Source organism: Hemiscyllium ocellatum, unplaced genomic scaffold (genome assembly GCF_020745735.1).
Source record: "Hemiscyllium ocellatum isolate sHemOce1 unplaced genomic scaffold, sHemOce1.pat.X.cur. scaffold_283_pat_ctg1, whole genome shotgun sequence".
NCBI classification, from domain to species: Eukaryota; Metazoa; Chordata; class Chondrichthyes; order Orectolobiformes; family Hemiscylliidae; genus Hemiscyllium; species Hemiscyllium ocellatum.
In genome coordinates, this window is record NW_026868223.1 from 302,259 (window position 1) to 323,979 (window position 21,721).

The 21,721-nt window shown below is 41.4% G+C and overlaps 1 non-coding gene across 1 annotated transcript; it reads left to right on the plus strand.

The window, feature by feature from the left end:
• Nucleotides 1–3,620: 3,620 nt before the first annotated feature.
• On the plus strand, nt 3,621–3,693 carry trnar-acg (transfer RNA arginine (anticodon ACG)). The gene has a single exon. It is a non-coding gene; the product is annotated as a tRNA-Arg (tRNA).
• The last annotated feature ends 18,028 nt before the right edge of the window (nt 3,694–21,721 follow it).

A 21,721-nucleotide genomic window follows, 5' to 3' on the forward strand; every position in this document is an offset into this window, starting at 1 on the left:
TCAGTCTGACAGAGCAATCAGTAATCTCCACTTTCTGATCTGAAGCTGCGACAGGATTTGTCTAATCCAGCTGTGAAGGCAGCGAGGAACACGTGAGAGCTTAATATTTCTTGATATAGATTCACGTTGCCCTCATTATGTTAGTGTTTAAATACCTGGGCCAGAAACTGCCCAGTCAGGACCCAACATGAGGAGGCCATTCTTCACAACGTTCCTGCCCCGCCCCGCCATTCGATATCATCATGGCTGAGCCAGTATGTTAATGTTGTTTTTCAGCCTATCAACATCATCGTGTTTCCCACTGGCTAACACATAAAATAACCGAGCTCTATCTTCAATAGACATCGAAATTGTTCATTTGTGCGAATAAAGAAGGTCCGTTTCACGGCATTTGGGTTCCTGCTCCAATATTTCAGGTTTTGCAATGGAGCAGCCGAGTCTGGTCTGATCACATATCAAACCAAGAACTAAACCACGATTCTGCTGAGACGCATATCGATGATATTGGAATGTCAACTTCAGCAATCACGAGGAAATCCAACGGGTTTCCTCTTGCGCCACAAAGCCGCGCAAGCAGGCATTTTTAAGCACACAGGGTTGCCTTTGCCTCGGGACTCCCATCTCACGTAGGTCTGCCTTCGTCAGACTTTCCAGTACCAGGTGCTTATCCAAGTGTGCTCTGGCTATTCAAGTGTTTGTCTACACACTGCTGAAATATTCTACTGGCATGTAGCTGCACCTCACTTTCAGATAGTGAAGTGCAGACAAATACCACTGTCTGTTTGAAATTATTTATTCTAAATTTCCGCTTAATCCCTTGTCCCTTGATTTTAATCTATGCTACTGCATATTATTACTTCACAAAACATGCTTATTTCTGTCACACATATCTCTCTTCTTCATAATATGTGCACGTTAATCAGTTTCTCACACAGCCTTCTCTGCACTTGGATAAACAGTCCCAGGCTGGCCCGTCTACCTTTGCAGTGGAAATGTTCCAGCCCTTTGTCATTCTTATCATCTCCTCATAACATCTTCTCCTGAAATCAGTCTCTTCCTGCAACCTTCAATGGAAAAACGTTCTCTGAAGAAAAGACAAAATGTCTCAACAAAACTCAACAGCTCTTTTACATCTATAGAGAGAAAAGAGAGTTAATGTTTCGAGTCCAATGATCCGTTTTTGAAACCAATGGGACATGCGGGTGCAAAAAGAATGTGGAAGAAGGCGGACGGGTCTGAAATGATTGAACTCGATGCTGGGTCCTGAAGACTGCACAGTCTGCCAGTAGAAAATGAGGTGCCGTTCTTCCAGCTTGTGCTGTGCCTTGACGGAGCACAGCAGCAGACCAGAGTCTGAAATAGTGCCTTGGGAACACCGTGTAATATTGAAGTCACAGGAGACTGGAAGATCAAGATAATTTTTGTTGATTCCATACAGAACGTCGGTGATCTCAGCTTTGTCACTGACTCTGTTTTTCTCTCCCCATTGTACAGTGATAAAATTCAGAGGAGGAAATACAGTTGCCTGGATTGAAAGTAGTGCTGACAAATCACTAAAAACAGTGTCTGGAAAGTCACGCAGTGAGTAGAGGTATGGTAACCCAGCAGGTCCTCTAGCTTAAACATTAGAACGTTACAGCGCAGGTGGCCCTTCGGTCCTCGATCTTGCACTGACCTGTGAAAAAATTGTGATGCCTATCTAACCTTCATCGTTACATTATTATCCATATATATGTCCAATTCACATTCAGTGAGTCTCCGACTGTTGCAGGCAGGCTGATCCACGCCGGTACTACTCTCTGTGTGAAGAAACTAGCACAGTTACCTGTCCTAAATCAATCGGCATTCAATTTAATGCTGTAGCTCCTCGTGTTGGCCTTCGCTATCTGAGGAAGGAGGCTCTCACTCTTCCCTCTATTTGACCTTCTGATAATCATATAAATCATGATTAAGTCACCTGTCAACACTCTTCTCTCAATCGAAAACAACCTCAGTCTCCTCAGACTTTGCTCGTAAGACTTTCGATTCACACCTGTCACCATCCTAGTTAACCTGCTTTGAACCCTTTCCAGAGATTTCACATTTTTCCAAAATTCAGTGATCAGAGCTGTATGCAATACTTGATGGTACCCTACCAGGTGGTAAAGCCGCAACTTCTGTGATTTTATGGAATGGTGTCTTCTGGGCAATTGTTGGGATACAAGGAATACTGGTCCAGAGGGTCGCGACAGAAAATGTCCTGCATTTTGCTGGCAAGTTGTGGAGTTCAGTGGAATGGAATATTGGAGAAAGTGGAAAAGAATGTATACCTTTCACCGCTTCCTGTCACCAGTGAGCATATCCAACTCACATTCAGACATTCAGACATATTTCCTCATCTTTAAAAGGTATGCACACTTTCAGTTTGCCATGCGAAAGTTTTGTAAATTAATTCAGTACTGACAGGATTACCGTTTAAAGCTGTGTGACAGAATGTTGCAAACGGTCATACCAGAAAAAAGGAGGTGCCACGTGAAAAAAATAATATGTGTTTCATTCAGGAAATATAAAATAGAATTGTTCATAGAGAATTGTTCATAGAAAACTGTGGTGAACTGTCTGCTGATTTTTTTTCGATGGGGAAGAAGACGTCCGCATGAGCACCACTCTCATTCTGACTCGGATCTCCAGGATCTGCAGCCCTCCCTTTCACCTGCGGGAAAGGGAACAGAGTCATCATTAACAATTGTGTTTTGAACTGGAAGAATTTTTCAGCGAAGTTTGATTGAGCATTGGGATGTGGAAGTTCTGGATAGATTAGTTGAGCCCAACAGCATTCTATGATTGATCAGAGCCCCCAGCGCGCCCATGAGTTTCTCTGATTGGTTGGAGCACCAATGCCTACAGCTTGGTCATGTAGAAATGCCTCTTCTACGCTGTTGGGCATCATACATCATCAGTTCGGATGGGTCCTGCAGCATGCATATGGTTAACATGATTGGAGAGCATGCTTGCAGCGAGTGATCATTGGAACGAAATGTTGTCGTCTTCAATCGATAGTTGGTGAGTGATGGCGAAAGGGGAGGGAAGCACCAGGTGCTAGAGCCCAGTTAGAGGTTTGTTGTTTGGTCATTATATGACTCTGGACCCAAACACAGTGGCTCTGGCCTCGCCAAATAAGCCAAAGACAGCCTGAGTCTCCATCCCAGAAACAGACCCCTGTCAGCCGCCACTATTGCTGGTTCAGTTTTATCTTGTTTTAATTTATCAGGTTACTGTTGGTTTATCTATCTTTAGTGTGAACAGAGATGAAAATAAATGATATTGTTTGAAATCATTGGTGTGGTCCAGGAGGATGTGGTGTTGGTGGGAGACATTTGACTGTGCATTAGTGATTTGGATTGATGGGAAAGTGTACCCCATGAACACCTCTGTCCCTTACCTTGCTGTAAATGTTGCAGATACGAAAATAATGGACATCCGTGTCCTTTTTTTGGAACAAAAACCTGCTTTAAAGGTGGTGAAGATTGGACTGAAGCAGAGACAGTGATTATCTTTGTTGCTTGTTCAATTCGTGCACATCACTGCTATTAATCATGTCCGTGCTAACATCACGGCTCTTATACAAGGGCCTGCGCGTCAGGCCAGTGGCGCAATGGATAACGCGCCTGACTACGAATCAGGAGACTATAGGTTCGAGTCCTACCTGGCTCAAGGGAAAGGCAGGTACTTATTATGCCTTCGAAAAGAGATTTCTCTTCAGCTGTGATGAGGTGTGAGTTTTTAGTCTGCAGCAATAAGAATGCCTTCATTAAATGTCCACGAGAACCTGAGGGTCAATGTTCCAGCGTCATCACAGGAGGGAAGCCGAATAGTCGCACACGTTTTTCATGGGTACCTTTCCATTTCGCAAAGCCATGGATCGAATCACTGTTGCTTGCGGGAATGCTCGGCTTTGAGCTTTTGTTTGAAACTCCTTGGTCCAAGGATTCAGAGAAGAATGGAAAGTTCAATGTCCAACTAATCTTTGTAGAGAGTGAGTTCCAGAGTCTACCACATGCAGACTGATAAAGTTTTCCGACAAATCTATTCAAAGCTTTCTGCATCTTTTCTGAAATGTACAAACCCTGGTGATCGATCAAGAGCAACTGTTTCCTTCAATCTGTAATTCCATGCTCCTCATTACTTTGTACACGTCAATCATGTCTCCTCACAATCAGCTCTGCTCTGAGAAAAATAACTCCCGTTTTGCCGAGGCCAGACAACTCAAAACATTCTTATCCATGAAATTCAGAGCGTAACGTCGCTGTCTGTTTTGGTGAGTGTGTAGTAAGATTTACTTAGAATACTTTAGCTAGGTTGTCATCCAGTTTTTAAAACAGAGAGAAAATTATTCACAAAACTAAGGAATGAAACACAGTGAAGAGAATATAAAATAATCACAGAACTTAGCTATCTAAAGTAGACTTACTTATGCTTTTCAAAAAAATACACAACTGACCTGATAATTAAGCCCCATAAACACAGAATACAAATGAAACTGGTTAACAGGTCGATATTAGAGGGGCAGAAGAAGAGAGACATGCACATCAGTATCACATTGAAAACCTTCGTGTAATTAGGTGTGGCTGATGTTTCTGCTGTAACTCAGTCGCATAGCTGAGCTGAATATACTTGCATTTTTAACGTTTGTCCTCCGCTGTGTCCCAATTACTTGACAATAGAAACATTGTAATCTTGATGCATTGTGTAGGTTCCCTACATTCAATAAAATTGGGAATACGTATTAATTAACATAAATGGATGTAATCATATTTCAGCCTCCTAATCCGTGCCTTTTGATTTCTCCTGCTTTCGATTGTGACTCTGTGATCGCGGAAAGACACAATCTGGGAAAATTCCTTTATCAACGTCCTGCATTGCTGCTCTTGACTGCAGCTCGACTGGCTTTTCAACTGGAGTATGGAGCAGGCTAACCAGTGATTAAGCTATATTATCTGCAAGCACAAATTGTATTCTTGGAGCTGAGAGTTTGTCCAGAACTCCCACTACAAACTCCCCACTCTTTTCGGCCCACTCTAATCTCACTGTACATCACTGAGCAAGTTTCGTCCCACCATGAATTCCTGTACACATAGTTCTTCAGGAGTACATATTTCCCCATCCTCCTGCATCACAGACTGAGACGATCCTATGTCCCTTAATATTGTCCCTCTCAGCTGGATTTGTCTAATCCAGATGAGAGGGCAGTGAGGTACACGTGAGAGCTTAATATTTCTTGATATAGATTCACATTGCCCTCATTATGTTAGTGTTTAAAGACCTGGGCCAGAACCAGCCCAGTCAGGACGGAAGATGAGGAGGCCATTCTTCACACCGCTCCTGCCCCGCCCCGCCATTCGATATCATCATGGCTGAGCCAGTAGGTTAATTTTTTTTCAGCCTATCAACATCATCGTGTTTCCTACTGGCTAACAGATATAATAACCGAGCTCTATCTTCAATAGACATCGAAATTATTCATTTGTGCGCATAAAGAAGTTCCGTTTCAAGGCATTTGGGTTCCTGCTCCAATATTGCAGGTTTTGCAATGGAGCAGCCGAGTCTGGTCTGATCACATATCAAACCAAGAACTAAACCATGATTCTGCTAAGACGCATGTCGATGATATTGGAATGTCAACTTCAGCAATCACGATGAAATCCAACGGGCTTACTCTTGCGCCACAGAGCTGCGCAAGCAGGCCTTTTTAAGCACATAGGGTTGCCTTTGCCTCGGGACTCCCATCTCACGTAGGTCTGCCTTCGTCAGACTTTCCAGTACCAGGTGCTTATCCAAGTGTGCTCTGGCTATTCAAGTGTTTGTCTACACACTGCTGAAATATTCTACTGACATGTAGCTATACCACAATTTCAGATAGTGATGTGCAGACAAATACCACTGTCTGTTTGAAATTATTTATTCTAAATTTCCGCTTAATCGCTTGTCTCTTGCTTTTAATCTATGCTACTGCATATTATTACTTCACAAAACATGCTTATTTCTGTCACACATATCTCTCTTCTTCATAATATGTGCACGTTAATCAGTTTCTCACACAGCCTTCTCTGCACTTAGATAAACAGCACCAGGCTGGCCCGTCTACTTTTGCAGTGGAAATGTTCCAGCCCTTTGTCATTCTTATCATCTCCTCAGAACATCTTCTCCTGGAATCAGACACTTCCATTACCTTCAATGGAAAAACGTTCTCTGAAGAAAAGACAAAATATCTCAACAAAACTCAACAGCTCTTTTACATCTATAGAGAGAAAGGAGAGTTAATGTTTCGAGTCTACTGATCCGTGTTTTAAACTAATGGGACATGCAGGTGCGAAAAGAATGTGAAAGAAGGCGGACGGGTCTGAAATGATTGAACTCGATGCTGGGTCCTGAAGACTGCATAGTCTGTCAGTAGAAAATGAGGTGCCGTTCTTCCAGCTTGTGATGTGCCTTGAAGGAGCACAGCAGCAGACCAGAGTCTGAAATAGTGCCTTGGGAACACCGTGTAATATTGAAGTCACAGGAGACTGGAAGATCAAGATAATTTTTGTTGATTCCATACAGAACTTCGGTGATCTCAGCTTTGTCACTGACTCTGTCTTTCTCTCCCCATTGTGCAGTGATAAAATTCAGAGGAGGAAATACAGTTGCCTGGATTGAAAGTAGTGCTGACAAATCACTAAAAACAGTGTCTGGAAAGTCACACAGTGAGGAGAGGTACGGTAACCCAGCAGGGTAACTAGCTTAAACATTAGGACGTTACAGTGCAGTTGGCCCTTCGGTCCTCGATCTTGCACTGACCTCTGAAAAACTGTGATGCCTATCTAACCTTCGTCGTTACGTTATTATCCATATATATGTCTAATTCACATTCAGTGAGTCTACGACTGTTGCTGGCAGGCTGATCCACGCCGGTACTACTCTCTGTGTGAAGAGATTAGAACAGTTATCTGTCCTAAATCAATCGGCATTCAATTTAATGCTGTAGCTCCTCGTGTTGGCCTTCGCAATCCGAGGAAAGAGGCTCTTACTCTTCACTCTATTTGACCTTCTAATAATCATATAAATCTTGATTAAGTCACCTGCCAACCTTCTTCTCTCCAACGAAAACAACCTCAGTCTCCACAGACTTTGCTCGTAAGACTTTCGATTCACACCTGTTACCATCCTAGTAAACCTCCTTTGAACCCTTTCCAGAGATTTCACATTTTTCCAAAATTCAGTGACCAGAGCTGCATGCAATACTTGGTGGTGCCCTACCAGGTGGTAAAGCCGCAACTTCTGTGATTATATGGAATGGTGTTGTCTGGGCAATTGTTGGGATGCAAGGAATACTGGTCCAGAGGGTCGCAACAGAAAATGTCCTGCATTTTGCTGGCAAGTTGTGGAGTTCAGTGGAATGGAATATTGGAGAAAGTGGAGAAGAATGTGTACATTCCACCGCTTCCTGTCACCAGTGAGCATATCCAAGTCACATTCAGACATTCAGACATATTTCCTCATCTTTAAAAGGTATGCACACTTTCAGTTTGCCATGCGAAAGTTTTGTAAATTAATTCAGTACTGACAGGATTACCGTTTGAAGCTGTGTGACAGATGTTGCAAACGGTCATACCAGACAAAATGAGGTGCCACGTGAAAAAAAAATGTGTTTCATTCAGGAAAGATAAAATAGAATTGTTCATATTGAATTGTTCATAGAAGACTGTGGTGAACTGTCTGCTGATTTTTTCAGATGGGGAAAGAAGACGTCCGCATGAGCACCACTCTCATGCTGACTCTGATCTCCAGGATCTGCAGCCCTCACTTTCACCTGCGGGAAAGGGAACAGAGTCATCATGAACAATTGTGTTTTGAACTGGAAGAATTTTTCAAGCGAAGTTTGATTGAGCTTTGGGATGTGGAAGTTCTGCATAGATTAGTTGAGCCCAACAGCATTCTATGATTGATCGGAGACCCCAGTGCGCCCATGAGTTTCTCTGATTGGTTGGAGCACCAATGCCTACAGCTTGGTCATGTAGAAATGCCTCTTCTACGCTGTTGGGCATTATACATCATCAGTTCGGATGGGTCCTGCAGCATGTACAGGGCTTACATGATTGGAGAGCATGCTTGCGGCGAGTGATCATTGGAACGAAATGTTGTCGTCTCCAATCGATAGTTGGTGAGTGATGGCGAAAGGGGAGGGAAGCACCAGGTGCGAGAGCCCAGTTAGAGGTTTCATGTTCGGTCATTATATGACTCTGGACCCAAACACAGTGGCTCTGGGCTCGCCAATTCAGCCAAAGAGTGTCTGAGTCTTCTTCCCAGAAACAGACCCAGGTCAGCCGCCGCTAATCCTGGTTCAGTTTTATCTTGTTTTAATTTATCAGGTCACTGTTGGTTTATCTACCTTTAGTGTGAGCACAGATGAAAATAAATGATATTGTTTGAAATCATTGGTGTGGTCCAGGAGGATGTGGTGTTGTTGGGAGACGTTTGGCTGTGTATTAGTGATTTGGATTGATGGGCAAGTGTACCCCATGACACCTCTGTCCCTTACCTTGCTGTAAATGTTGCAGATACGAAAATAATGGACATCCGTGTCCTTTTTGTGGAACAAAAACCTGCTTTGAAAAGTGGTGAAGATTGGACTGAAGCAGTGACAGTGATTATCTTTGTTGTGTGTTCAATTCGTGCACATCACTGCTATTAATCATGTCCGTGCTAACATCACGGCTCTTATATAGCGGTCTCTTCGTCGGGCGCAATGGATAACGCGCCTGACTACGAATCAGGAGCCTGTAGGTTTGAGTCCTACGTGGCTCGAGGGAAAGGCAGGTAGTTATTACGCATTCGAAAACTGATTTCACTTCACGCGAAATGAGGTGTCGATTTTTAATCTGCAGCAATAAGAATGCCTTCATTAAATGTCCACGAGAACCTGAGGGTCAATGTTCCAGCGTCATCACAGGAGGGAAGCCGAATAGTCGCACACGTTGGTCATGGATACCTTTCCATCTCGCAAAGCCACCGATCGCATCACTGTTGCTCGCGGGAATGCTCGGCTTTGAGACTTTTTTTTTGAAACTCCTTGGCCCATGCATTCAGAGAAGAATGGAAAGTTCAGTGTCCAACTAATCTTTATAGAGAGTCAGTTCCAGAGTCTACCACATGCAGACTGATAAAGTTTTTCGACAAATCTATTCAAAGCTTTCTGCATCTTGTCTGAAATCTACAAACCCTGGTGACCGATCAAGTGCTACTGTTTCCTTCAATCTGTAATTCCATGCTCCTCATTATTTTGTACACGTCAATCATGTCGCCTCACAATCAGCTCTGCTCTGAGAAAAATAACTCCCGTTTTGCCGAGGCCAGACTACTAAAACCATTCTTATGCAGTAAATTCAGAGAGTAACGTCGCTGTCGGTTTTGGTGAGTGTGTAGTAAGATTTACTTAGAATACTTTAGCTAGGTTGTCTTTCAGTTTTTAAAACAGAGAGAAAATTATTCACACAACTAAGGAATGAAACACAATGAACAGAATATAAAATACCCACAGATCTTAGCTATCTAAAGTAGACTTACTTATGCTTTTCAAAAAAATACACAACAGTCCTGATAATTAAACCCCATAAACACAGAATACAAATGAAACTGGTTTACAGGTCGATATTAGAGTGGCAGAAGATGAGAGACATTCACATCACTGGCACATTGAAAACCTTCACGTAATTATGTGTGGCTGATACTTTGGCAATGGTTAACAAAATATTTAGGCTGTCAAATAAATTTTGAAATTCTTGTGTTCGCTGAGGTTTCTTGCCTGTTTATAGCAATTCGGTGAGTTGAGCAGTCCCACTTCTAACAGTCAGCACAAACTTTCAGAAAAAAGTCACTCAATCCGGTAAACCGTTGTACTGCTCTTTTCGTCAACAATGGATGAAAATACCCCGTAACTTTCGTTTTCACAACCCGTGGGGCTATTTGTCCGTGTTGAACGACATAGCCCAGGAAGGTGACTTTGGCTTCGGCAGATATACTTTCAGTTAGGTTTACAAATCAGTTTGACTTCCGTATTCGATCAAACAAGCCCGAGAAATTCTGTAAATATTCAATCCATGAGAGACTGAATATCCCAGGCACACCACACACCAAACTGTTGTGTATCCAGCAATTACCTTGTCCATTAACCTCTGAAATACGAGTGAATTTTTTTTCGCACAAACGGCATTGCTTTAAATTTCTGCAGTCCAGTTGGCGTTACAAAATTGCCTTTGATCTTTCCGACAAAGTTGACTGTCAGTAACCTTTGAGGAAGTCTAACTTGGAAATGTAATTTGCTCTTCCAATCTCTTCGACATAGTCCTCCAACTGCAGATGCGTAGATGCACCAGTCTTTCTAACAACATTGACTTTGTGATAGTCCACACATAACTTTTGGGTCTTACCTGACTTTGGCACCATGATGATGGGTGAACTCCATTCATTGAAACTCACTTTGGTTATGCCATCTTGGAACATTCGTGACATCTCCTTATAAACTTGCACCAACTTTATAGGGTTATGCCTCCAAGGATGTTACAGAATCAGAACAGCAACTCCTATATTTACATCATCTACAAATAGGTTGTTAATTCCCAGTTTATTTCAGCATGCAAGAGTAATAACTCTTAAGATTTTCTTCTGGAAGAGAACTGAATAACTTTACCAATATTGGACAACCTTTGCATTGTCCAATTTTATAGCAGGAACGTCCAATGCAGAATTCGCTGAAATTGGTTCTTCCCAGTTGTTGTAGTCAATAACACATTCTCCCCTTGCGTTCGTTCTCTGCCAAAATACCATTAGCGCATATTCCAATCACACGTTCTGTGAGATTCCTTCATGCCAGGAGTTCCTATCAAGTAGCTAACCTCACTCGATTTCCTTTTAATTTGATTAGGTCTTCGAAACCTTGCTTTAATGTTTCACCAATTAATGAAATTTAAATAAATACATTGTTCCCAGTGGCAAAATTCTGATTTTTTTTGTTTCTCATACACTTCCTGCTTCACCAGTTGCTGTGATAATTTTAAATGCTGTCTCGACAACTCTCCAACGTTATTTAGTCCAACTCTAAAATTTGACACATCGTCCAATTGCGTGGTCTCTGTAACCTGACTTATTAATATTTCCTTATTAAATTTTAATGGTCCTCTTTCTTTATGCCCCAATCTGGTCTCAGATGATCTTAGTTTTGTGGATTCTTTCGATATATCTCAGATCGCAAACAGCACTGACGCAACTCCCTTATGGAAATAATCTGGCTACTCCAAACCATAAAACCTCAACATAGTCTTTAATAATTGCCGTCGACTTTCCAGCGCACCATGTGATTCTGAATGGCACACAGTAGATTTGATTCGTTTTAATCCGAAGTTATCCATCTTTCTAAAGTTGGATGTGAAGTTTGACCCTTGATCTAATTCTATCTCTGATAGTAGTCTTTATTTAGTTTTTTTTTTAAAAATCGTAATTTTTCCTCAATCCTTTTAGGTGTCATCTTGCAGAATTAAACAGCATTTGGAAATCTCGTCAATGCATCCATTTATGTTAATTAATACTTATTCCCATCTTTTATTGGATGTAGGGAAACTACACAATGCATCAAGACAATTAAGACGGATTCCGTGAACGCTGCAGCAGATATTAAAGGTGCAGGCTTTATTATTTCCAATGGTTTGAAATGTATGACACGTCAGGCAAAATTCAATTACATTCATCTGCAATCCAGGTCATTAAAAATGTCTTTGTATTTTAGCGTCCGTTTTCCTCACGCCTCAGTGACATCCAATTTTTTGGCACATGTGGCACTCGCAGCACCACTTTTCTGTACCCTACTGGAAAAAAAACATCTTGCCCATTTCTCACGGGCTTGAATATATGTTGGTCTCCATTTCCTCCTTAACATATCATTTGCTAAGTAATATCACACATGGATGCATTCATTCTCCTTCCGAATATATGTCTTCTGATCCAAGTGTTTTAATTTTTCATCTTTCTGCTGTAACTCAGTAGGATAGCTGAGCTGAATATACTTGCATTTTTAACGTTTGTCCCCTGCTGTGTCCCACTTACTTGATATTAAAAACATTGTAATCTTGATGCATTGTGTAGGTTCTCTACTTTCAATAAAAGATGGGAATGAGTACTAATTAACATAAATGGATGCAATCATTTTTCAGCTTCCTAATCCGTGCCTTTTGATTTCTCCTGCTTTCGATTGTGACTCTGTGATCGCGTAAAGACAAAATCTGGGAAAATCCTTTATCAACGTTCTGCATTGCTACTCTTGCCTGCAGCTCGACTGGCTTTTCAACTGGAGTAACCGGTGATTTTCAACTGGAGCAAGCTAACCGGTGATTGAGCTATATCATTTGCAAGCACAAATTGTATTCTTGGAGCTGAGAGTTTCTCCAGAACTCCCACTACAAACTCCCCACTCTTTTCTGCCCACTCTAGCTTCACTGTACATCACTGAGCAATGTTTCGTCCCACCATGAATTCCTCTACACATAGTTCTTCAGGAGTACATATTTGCCCATCCTTGTGCATCACAGACTGAGACGATCCTGTGTCCCTAAATACTGTTACCTGTCTATTTGCTACTCCTGGCCAAGGTAAATAACCTTTAACTTTGCAGGTATATTTTTCAAGCAGACATGGCACTTCCCCCTTACCAACCTCTGATCGGTTTGTGCACTCTGATGAAGCTTTCCAGCCTCCACTGTGCTTTCTATTACCATGCCAACAAAACATCCAGGCTTGTTTTGTTTTCCTGCATTTGATTTTACAGTGCTTTCCATAGTTCTCCAATACTGATTTCATATGGCCGAATTTATTGCATTGAAAACCTCAGAACATGTTCGCTTCAAGGTTTTCCAATATATCCTGTGATAAGTTATCCTCATGATCTTCACAGAGATTTAACTTTCCCTTTCCACGTGAGGATTTCTCTTTGCCCAATTGCTATCCCTCCCTAAAATGATTCTGGAAGCCCACCCTTGTTTTATGGATCAGTTCATTACAATCAGCCATTTCAGCTGCTCTCTTTGTCGTTTTAAAAATATGCTCTTCCAGTGTAATCTTATCTTCAGCATTTATCTCCAGCGTTTTAATGTGAATTCCTTTAGAAATTGCCAATTTCTGAAGTTCAATCTCTGTATCCTTTTCTCTCTGCTCTTCTGCTCTTTCTTCTTCGAATCGTACCTGAAACTACTTGAAGTCTGGTCTCTTTTCCTTATCTCTCGCGTCTAACTCAAGCTGCTTCATATTCAATTAACATTGAAACATCTCTGCAAATTCTCATGAATTTTCCAGCTGTGTGAAATGCTGAGCTACTGCGGGGAGTGACCTCTCCTTTACTCACAGAAAGAGGCAAATACAACCCCAGCATTTGTGCTTATTCCAGAATCATGGCCTGAATCAGTTTTTTGTAAAAATGCCAACTTTTCATTGTCCATAGTCAAACAAACCTTTGTACCTAAATGAGACATGCTTTCCCAAGAACTGTCCATGACAATCCAAATCAACACCCGAAATGAAGACGCAGGCACATATCGGTTGCTCTTTTAATCCATCACCTATCTTCCAATTTCTTATGAGCTAGGCTAAATCATTCAAAAAGTTATTAAACAGACAACCCAGATCGTAACATTATATTCTTTTTCGTTAAGTGTATTTTGATAATTACCCAATTAGCTAATAATAAAAATTCACAAAATCACGGATAGAAAAATAAAAAAAAGAATACCCACAAAACTTAGTCCTTCCAAAATAGACTGAATTATGTCGTTCTGAAAGTACACAACATTCCAAAAAAAAAACACCTTAAACACAGTGAAAATGAAACAAAAGCTTACGGTTAAAAATTAGAACAGCAGAAGGAGAGAAGTTATTAATTTTTGCACCACTGCTGCAGGATCTAAAAACTGGAATTCAGCATTCCAGAATGACCACTCTTTAACCATTATACAGTTCATTTCTAAAACAGTATCTGACACTACCCCCATCTAAGTAGAAGGCGAGGATTGCAGATGCGAGAGATTGTAGTCAGGAAGGATAGCGCTAGAAAGCACAGTGGTTAGGCAACATCCGAGGAGCAGGAATGTCAATGTTTCGAATATACCTAGCGAAGAACCTATGCTCGAAAATCGATTTTCCTACTCCATGGATGCTGTCTTACCAGGGGTACTTTTCAAGATCCGCGCTTTTAACTCGACACCACCTCCACTCAACTGCTTTAGAAAGTTAAGATGCACCTGTCAGCACTCAGTTGGTTCTTCTGCCGCATGCAAGAAAAACTGCAACATTCTTTTCCCCATAAATATCAGGTCATTCATATCACTAAAGAACACAAAACTGCAGAGGCTGATTATCGGAGGGAAAAAAATGTTGAAGAATTCTGCATTCTCTCAGTGCAACTGAATGCTTGAATATAAAGTTGGTTAAGGAAAAGAAAAAATCTTCTGTTTAATAACTGCTACATTCTGTTTCTCAAAGGAAAAACGAGTTTCAACAACTGGAATGTTTCAATCAGGCACTGCATGCTCACCCTGTCAGGTTCTGAGAGGAATGGTGGAATAGATATTGGCTTCGCCATTGCTGAACAGATGAAAAATATTCATTTGACTTCCGAAACAGTTGATGCTCCTGCAGAAAAGTCAATGTGACTCATATCCCAGCACAGCCATTTCGGTGAGTATTTCAGAGTCCTGCAATATCACATTTAATTAAAAAGATTATAATTGATTGTTCCCTATAAATACGGCATTCTCCATTTCAGAGTTCATTGGACAATATTTTACCCACTCACTTATTCAACGTTACATCACTCAATTTTAATACCCCTAATGTTCTATTCACGAATTATCTGCCAAACTGCTTTCACGAAGAAATTGCTTATTTTTAAAACCAAAGACTGAGCTTAACCAATGCCTGTTGGGAATCAACCACCATTCTGTCAATCTCTATCCGTTGTTTAGTGTGTCTCAGTGCCTGTCACCTAAATCCTGTGCCCTCTAGTTTTGAACTTCAACATATTGTGCAAATGATTTAGGCCAGTTGTCGATCCATGCCCATCATGATTTCATAAACGATGAGAACGTGACACACTGGCTGGAACATTCCAGCGAAAAATCCCCTACTGACCCCATCTCCATGCTTATCTGAAGCCCTCGGCTCCCCGCAAAATCCTTGTAAATCATGTGTGCACCGTTTCAATTTTCACAAAATCCTTCCTGTAGAAGTTGACCATAATTGTAAACAGTATTCTAAATGTGATCTCACCAATGCTCCATATCGCCACAACATGACCTTCCAACTTGGATAATCGACTTTCTGACTAATAACGAAAAGAGTGCCAAGTGCTTTCTTCACCACATTGTCTCCTTGTGGCACCACTTTATCTGCTTTTATAAATTTTGCCTTGACTGATAAAGTTGTGATTGTCACTATGTTCTGCTGCCTTCCCGGATATGTTGACCAACATGCAAAGTCTCTCTGTTCCTGTGGGTTTCCTCGTGTCCTGTCAATCACTGAGTAATCAGTTGATGTGTTTCTTCCAATGTGCATCTCCTCATGTTTTTCATGGTTAGTTTCAACATCGCCTCTCTGAATGTGACATTTGATAAATCCATTTCTGTGCTCCTCCATCCTAAAAGGATCTTCCTCACTATTAACCACTTTGCTAATATTCGTATCATCGACAACTCTGCTTATCATTTCCTTCTAACGTGTTCTACATTCTTTACACCCATTCACAAACGACATGGGACCCAGCATTCATCCTTGTGTTACATCATTGAATACCAGTTCCAGTCACAAGAAACAGCCTTCTATCACCATCCTGTGTCTCTTACCACAACCAATTATGTTTGTATCCAACTGTCAGGGAACCTAAAATCCCTTTTCACTTGTCTCCTCCTACCAATCTTCAGAGTGGTGTCGTGTTGAAGGCTATGTTGGAATCCACACAAATAACATCAACTTCACTACCCTCGTTCAAAAAAAAAACCTGATCACTTGCCAATAAATTGTATTTAATCCAATCTGTTAGGTATGACATTCTGTAACAAAACCGTGATGACTCTCCCTGATGAAACCTTGCCTGGTGAAGTGGCAGTTAACTCTTTCCTTCAAGGTTTGCTCCAAAAGGTTCCCTTCAATTGATGTGCGACTCACTGCTGTGTGATTCTCTGGTTTATCTCTCCCAATCTTGCGTTAGTCCAGTCCACTACAAACCCAAAGATGAAAGTAAACCATTGCTCAGAACACCTGCAATTTCCTCACTTGTCACAGAGAGGAACATAAGATACAAGTTCATCCTGAATTGGGAATATGTACACTTCAATCCGGAAAACCGCGAACACTTCCTCAGTCCCTATGTCAAACTGCTTAAGAACTTTTCCATCCCTCCTCCTGCATTCTGCCCATATATCTTGCCACAAGAGGTCTGTTTGCTCGCTGAACAAGTAAAGTGATTCAGTCAGTTATTCCATTTGCAGACACGACTGTCACGTCACTCTGGAGGATGATCATTCAGATATTTTAGCTTGAAAATGCTGTATTAAGTATTCGTGGTTATAAAATATTTTGCTTTGATAGCCACAGGCTATTACAGTGAGAAATGGATTGAATTTTGTCCAACTGAAAAAGATTTACTTAATTCCAACTCCTGTGGAGATTCCTATCTGTTCACATCTGATATGACGGAGATTTTGCTCTTTTGTTGTTTATCATATCCAGAACAGAGCGGCGGCACAAATCCCAAACACATGATTTCTATTTTCATTGACCTACGAAGTCGATGCCCCTGGCAAACATTGTAATGGGATTCATCAACAAGAGAAACTTTCAGGATGAAAACAGTTCTGTCTTCTGCGCAGGGGGTCATTACAGAAGCACAGTATCCAGCCTCCTCAGGGTCAAGACGAAGAGATGCTGAAAAGAGAAATCGAAGTTAACATTTTTGGTCCAGTGACCCCATCCTTGGTACTGATGATTTCCAGGAAAACTTTGGTCGATATGCAGAACATATGTGGGAGTGCAGTAATTAGGAGGAAACGAGATGTTGGGATAGAGCCGAAAGAGAGAGACGAGCAGTTGGGCATAGGAATTGATAATGATCTGTTTGGAGCATTAACAACTGCTCACAGAGATTGTTTATGACTAACCAAAGGTAGTGTGTGACAAGGCCTGGTGAGTGTGTCGGGGGCCAACACATGGGAAACTTCAGGCCTCTAAAATGACTGAAATTGATATGGAGGGTCGTGGGGTCCTCAAGCAGAAAATGATGTACTGCTTATTCAGCATGCGCTAAGCTATAGTGCAACACTGCAGTAAGACTGAGATAGAGACGTTCGCTAGGAAACATGGTTCTGTGCTAAAGGAGCAGTGAACTGAAAGCTCAGGAACACTTTTGGCGATAGAACTTGGCATTCTGCAAAACACTTCGTTTCCCAAGGTAGTGGCGACCACAATATGAGCTGTAGACGAGATTGTCCGAAGTGTAGGGAAAGTATTGCTTCACCTGGAAGGTATATTTGAGCACTTGTATACTAAGCATGGAGGTCAGAAATGGACAAGGGAGGAGAAGCAAGAAGCAAGGATACCGTGGAAGATATTATTATAGATGTGACCATAAAGGTACTATACCTGAATGCTCGTACTTTTTGGAAGAAGGTTGGAGATATAACGGCATAAATCATCACAAATGAATACGATTTAATACACGTTGCAGAGACATGGAGACAGCATAGTCAAGACTAGTAGGTATATAATCACTGGTATGAGACAATTTGGAAGGACAGAGAGGATGGTAAGGAAGGTAGCGTAACTCAAACATTGAAGGACAACCTCAGACCGATGCAAACAGATGATTTAGTTTCTATGGAGAATGAGTTTGAATCTATTTGGGAGGAAATTAGAAGTTCTAAGAAGAAAATGTCACTGTTTGTCGGAGTCCATCCGCCTCCAAATTTTAAAATGACATTGGGGAGGGCATTAAACAAAGACATAAATAACAAATGAAAAAATGAATGTTAATTATCATGTGGGAATTTAATCAACATATCGATCGGTCGAAGCAGCTCAGTCAGGGTAGACTTGACGGGGATAGTGTTGAGTGTATCTGCAATAGATTCCTTAAATAATGTGTAATCGAACAGGCCAACAAGGGGAGAGGTTAAATTAGATTTAGTGCTGGGTAATGAACTCGGCAAGATGTTAGATTTGGCAATAGGTGAGCACTTTGGTGATAGTTACCAAAATTCAGTTATGTTTATTTTAGATTTTCAAAGGAATAGGTATACATCGGAGTGCAAGCGCTATTGCTGGGGGAAAGAAAATTACAATGCGATTAGATAAGATTACGCATTCAGAGGTTGAAAAAGAAACGGCACGGAATGGGCAGAATAGAAATGTGGAGCTTATTCAAGGAGCAGATTCTGTGTGTTTTTAATAAGTATGTACCTGTCAGAGGGGGAGGAAATTGTCAAGCACAGGAGTCATGATTACTGAGGAAGTTGAATCTCTTGTTGAGAAGGCTTTGTTCCCATGAGATGTGAATGCTCAGTAATGGAGATTGAGCATTACAAGTTAAACAGGAAAAACCTGAAGAGAGCCTGAAGACGAGCCAGGAGGGGACAGAGAATTTGTTGACAGATAGATTAAGGGAAAATCCGAAAGCTTTCCACCGATATGAGAGGGCTAAAAGAATGAATAGAATAAAATATGGCCAATGAAGGACAGTCGTGGTAAGTAGTGCATGGAGTCAGAAGCGATGGGGAAGAGCGAAAGCAATGTCTTTAGTCAGGATTCGCAATGGGAAAACAATACTGAGAAACTGGCTACCAGACGAAATAGGATTGAAGTTCCCAAAGACAAGGCGTCATAAGCTCTGAAAATGTGAACAAATCTAAATTCTCCTGGGCCAGATCGTATCTATCCTAGGACTTTCTGGGGAGCTAAGAATCAGATTTATGATTCTTCCAATTTGATATTAATGTTGTTATTGTCCAAAGTCAGAGTACCAGAACACTACAGGATAGTACAAATTGCTCTCTCATTCAAAAAAGGGAGTAAAGAAAACCCTGGAAATTATAGACCATTGACCCTTCCCTCGGTTGTGGGTAAAGTGTTGGAAAAGTTCCATGAGATGAGATTTGTAATCATCTCGATTGGAATAAATTTATGAGGGCAAGTCAAGCCGGTTTTGTGAATGAGTGGACGACACTCACAAACATTATCGAGCTCTGTGGATTGGTCATTGAACTGCAGGTCGGTTTGCTCACTGAATTGGAAAGTTTATTTCCAAACGTTTCATCACCCTACTCGGTAACAATTTCAGTCGGTCTCCAGGCGATGCACTGTTCATGATTCCTGCTTTCTCTTGATATGTTTGGGTTTCTTTGGGTTGGTGGTGTCATTTTCGATGGTGATGTCATATCCAGTTCTTTTTTTCTCAAGGGGTAGTCGATGGCATCGAACTCGAAGTGTTTGTTGATGGAGTTCTGGTTGGAATGCCATGCTTCGATTAAATCTCCTGCATGTAGGTGTTTGGCTTGTCCTCGGATGGATGTGCTGCCTCAGGCGAATGCAATGTTTATCGAATGCAATATTTGTCAAGTTCTTGCATGGCATTTTGGAAATGACATCAGTTAGTTGCAGATGGACGAATAGGCAGAAAACGAGCCACCAGGATACATGATCATCAACTAGCCACAATACGACGTGACCCTCTCTCACTGGTATTCTTACACACAAATCAGGAAAGACACTACTTTGACTTGGACAACGCATCCATCCGAACACAAGTGAAACAGAGACACACACGATCATTCCGAGAAGCATGGAATTCCAACTGGAAATCCATCAAAATCACATCGAGATAGACTTCATCTACAACTAGCTGAAATACAGAACAGGAAATTATATCACTACAGGAAATGACATCACCAACCCAAAGAACCGCAAGCATATAAATAGAAAGCAGAATTCATGAACAGTCCGTCACCCGAAGGCACACTGAACATATTAACCAGGAGGGTAACGAAACGTCTGGAGATGAGCCTTCCAGCTCAGTGAGCAAATCTTCATCTGGGAAGCTAAAACTGAGTTACAACTCTTGCAAAACTTTCCAGATGACTAACCACATGTCTGAGTATAAAGCCGTTCATGTAATGCACGTTTGGGTTTCAGTTAGCCGTTTGATAAATTTCGCCACGGCAGGTGTCTCACAAAATACTGAGGCATGGGAATGAGCGGGATGTTGTGCTTTGTATCAGAAATTAGCCAGCTGAAAGAAGACAGAGGGTGTTACTTGATGGGAAAACTTCATCCTGGAATTCTGTTGCTTGTAGTGTACTGCAACGATCTGTTTTGGGTTCACTGCTTTTTGTCATTTTTTTGTAAACGAGATGGATGGGGGCGTAGAAGGATGGGTTAGGAAATTTGCGGACTACACTACGTTCGGGAAAGTTGTACACAGTGCTGAAAGATATTGTAGATAACACAGTGACACAGGTATGCAGCAGAGCTGGGCTGAGAGTTGGCAAATGGAATTTAATGCAGAAAAGTGTGAGAAAGAACATGGCATTAAAATATCACAGAATATAAAGATTGATAGCAGACGTTTCTCGTAAAATATAAAATGAAAAAGAGAGGCAAAAGTAAACGTTGACCCTCTCGTGGATAAGAAGGGGCATTTCCTTATGGGATATGCGGAAATAGCAGTGACATTAATCAGGCATTTGCGCTGGTCTTCACAGTGGAGGATATTAATAATATGACAGTAACTGACAAAGAGATGATGTTTGGTGACGACATGGGAACAGTCATTATAACAAAAGAACTAGTGTTGGATTGTTGAAGCTAATATTGCAAAGGATGGTTAGGTCTCCAGGACTTGATGGAATGCATTGCAGGGTACTAAAATCAATGGTATGTGCTTGCGGTGATTTTCCAAAATTCGTTGGACTCTGGGCAGTCCCAGCAGATTGGAAAACACAAATATGGCGTCACTGTTTAAAACGTGAGGCAGACAAAATATGAGGAATTAGATCAGATTACTTAGAGTATCGAAGCAGGCCCTTTGTTCCAACAAGTCCACACCAACCGCCAAAGTGCAACCCACCCAGACTCATTCTCCAACATAATAGACCGTTTGTATAACATCTGTAGTTCATAAATTTCTTGAGTCTTTTATCGAGGAAAAAATAGCGGGGCTTCTCCGTAGAAATTTGACAGATGCAGCCTGGTTTAATGAAGAGCAGGTCATTCCTGAAAAATCTTTTCGCATTCTATGATGGCATTACGATCATGGTGTACAACGGGACCCAGTGAATTGAAGTACTTAGATTTTCAAAATGGCCCCGACAAGGTGCTGTTCAGGGGCAATATTCTGGCGGATGAAATTCCAGATTTGAAGTTGTTCGCTGATGACAGGAGAGTATGTGGAATAGGCTTATTTCGAAAATTTAGAAGAATAAGGCCGGATCTTATGGAAATGTATAAGATAATGAAGGTCATGTGTGAGATAGAAAACGAAAGCATGCTTCCATTTGCAGATGAAACTAGGGCAAGAGAGTACAGCCTCTCGATTAGAACGAGATATAGGATTGAATTGAGAGTATTTCTTCACCAGAGCGTTGTTCCTCGATGGAATGCTTGCCCAACGATGTAG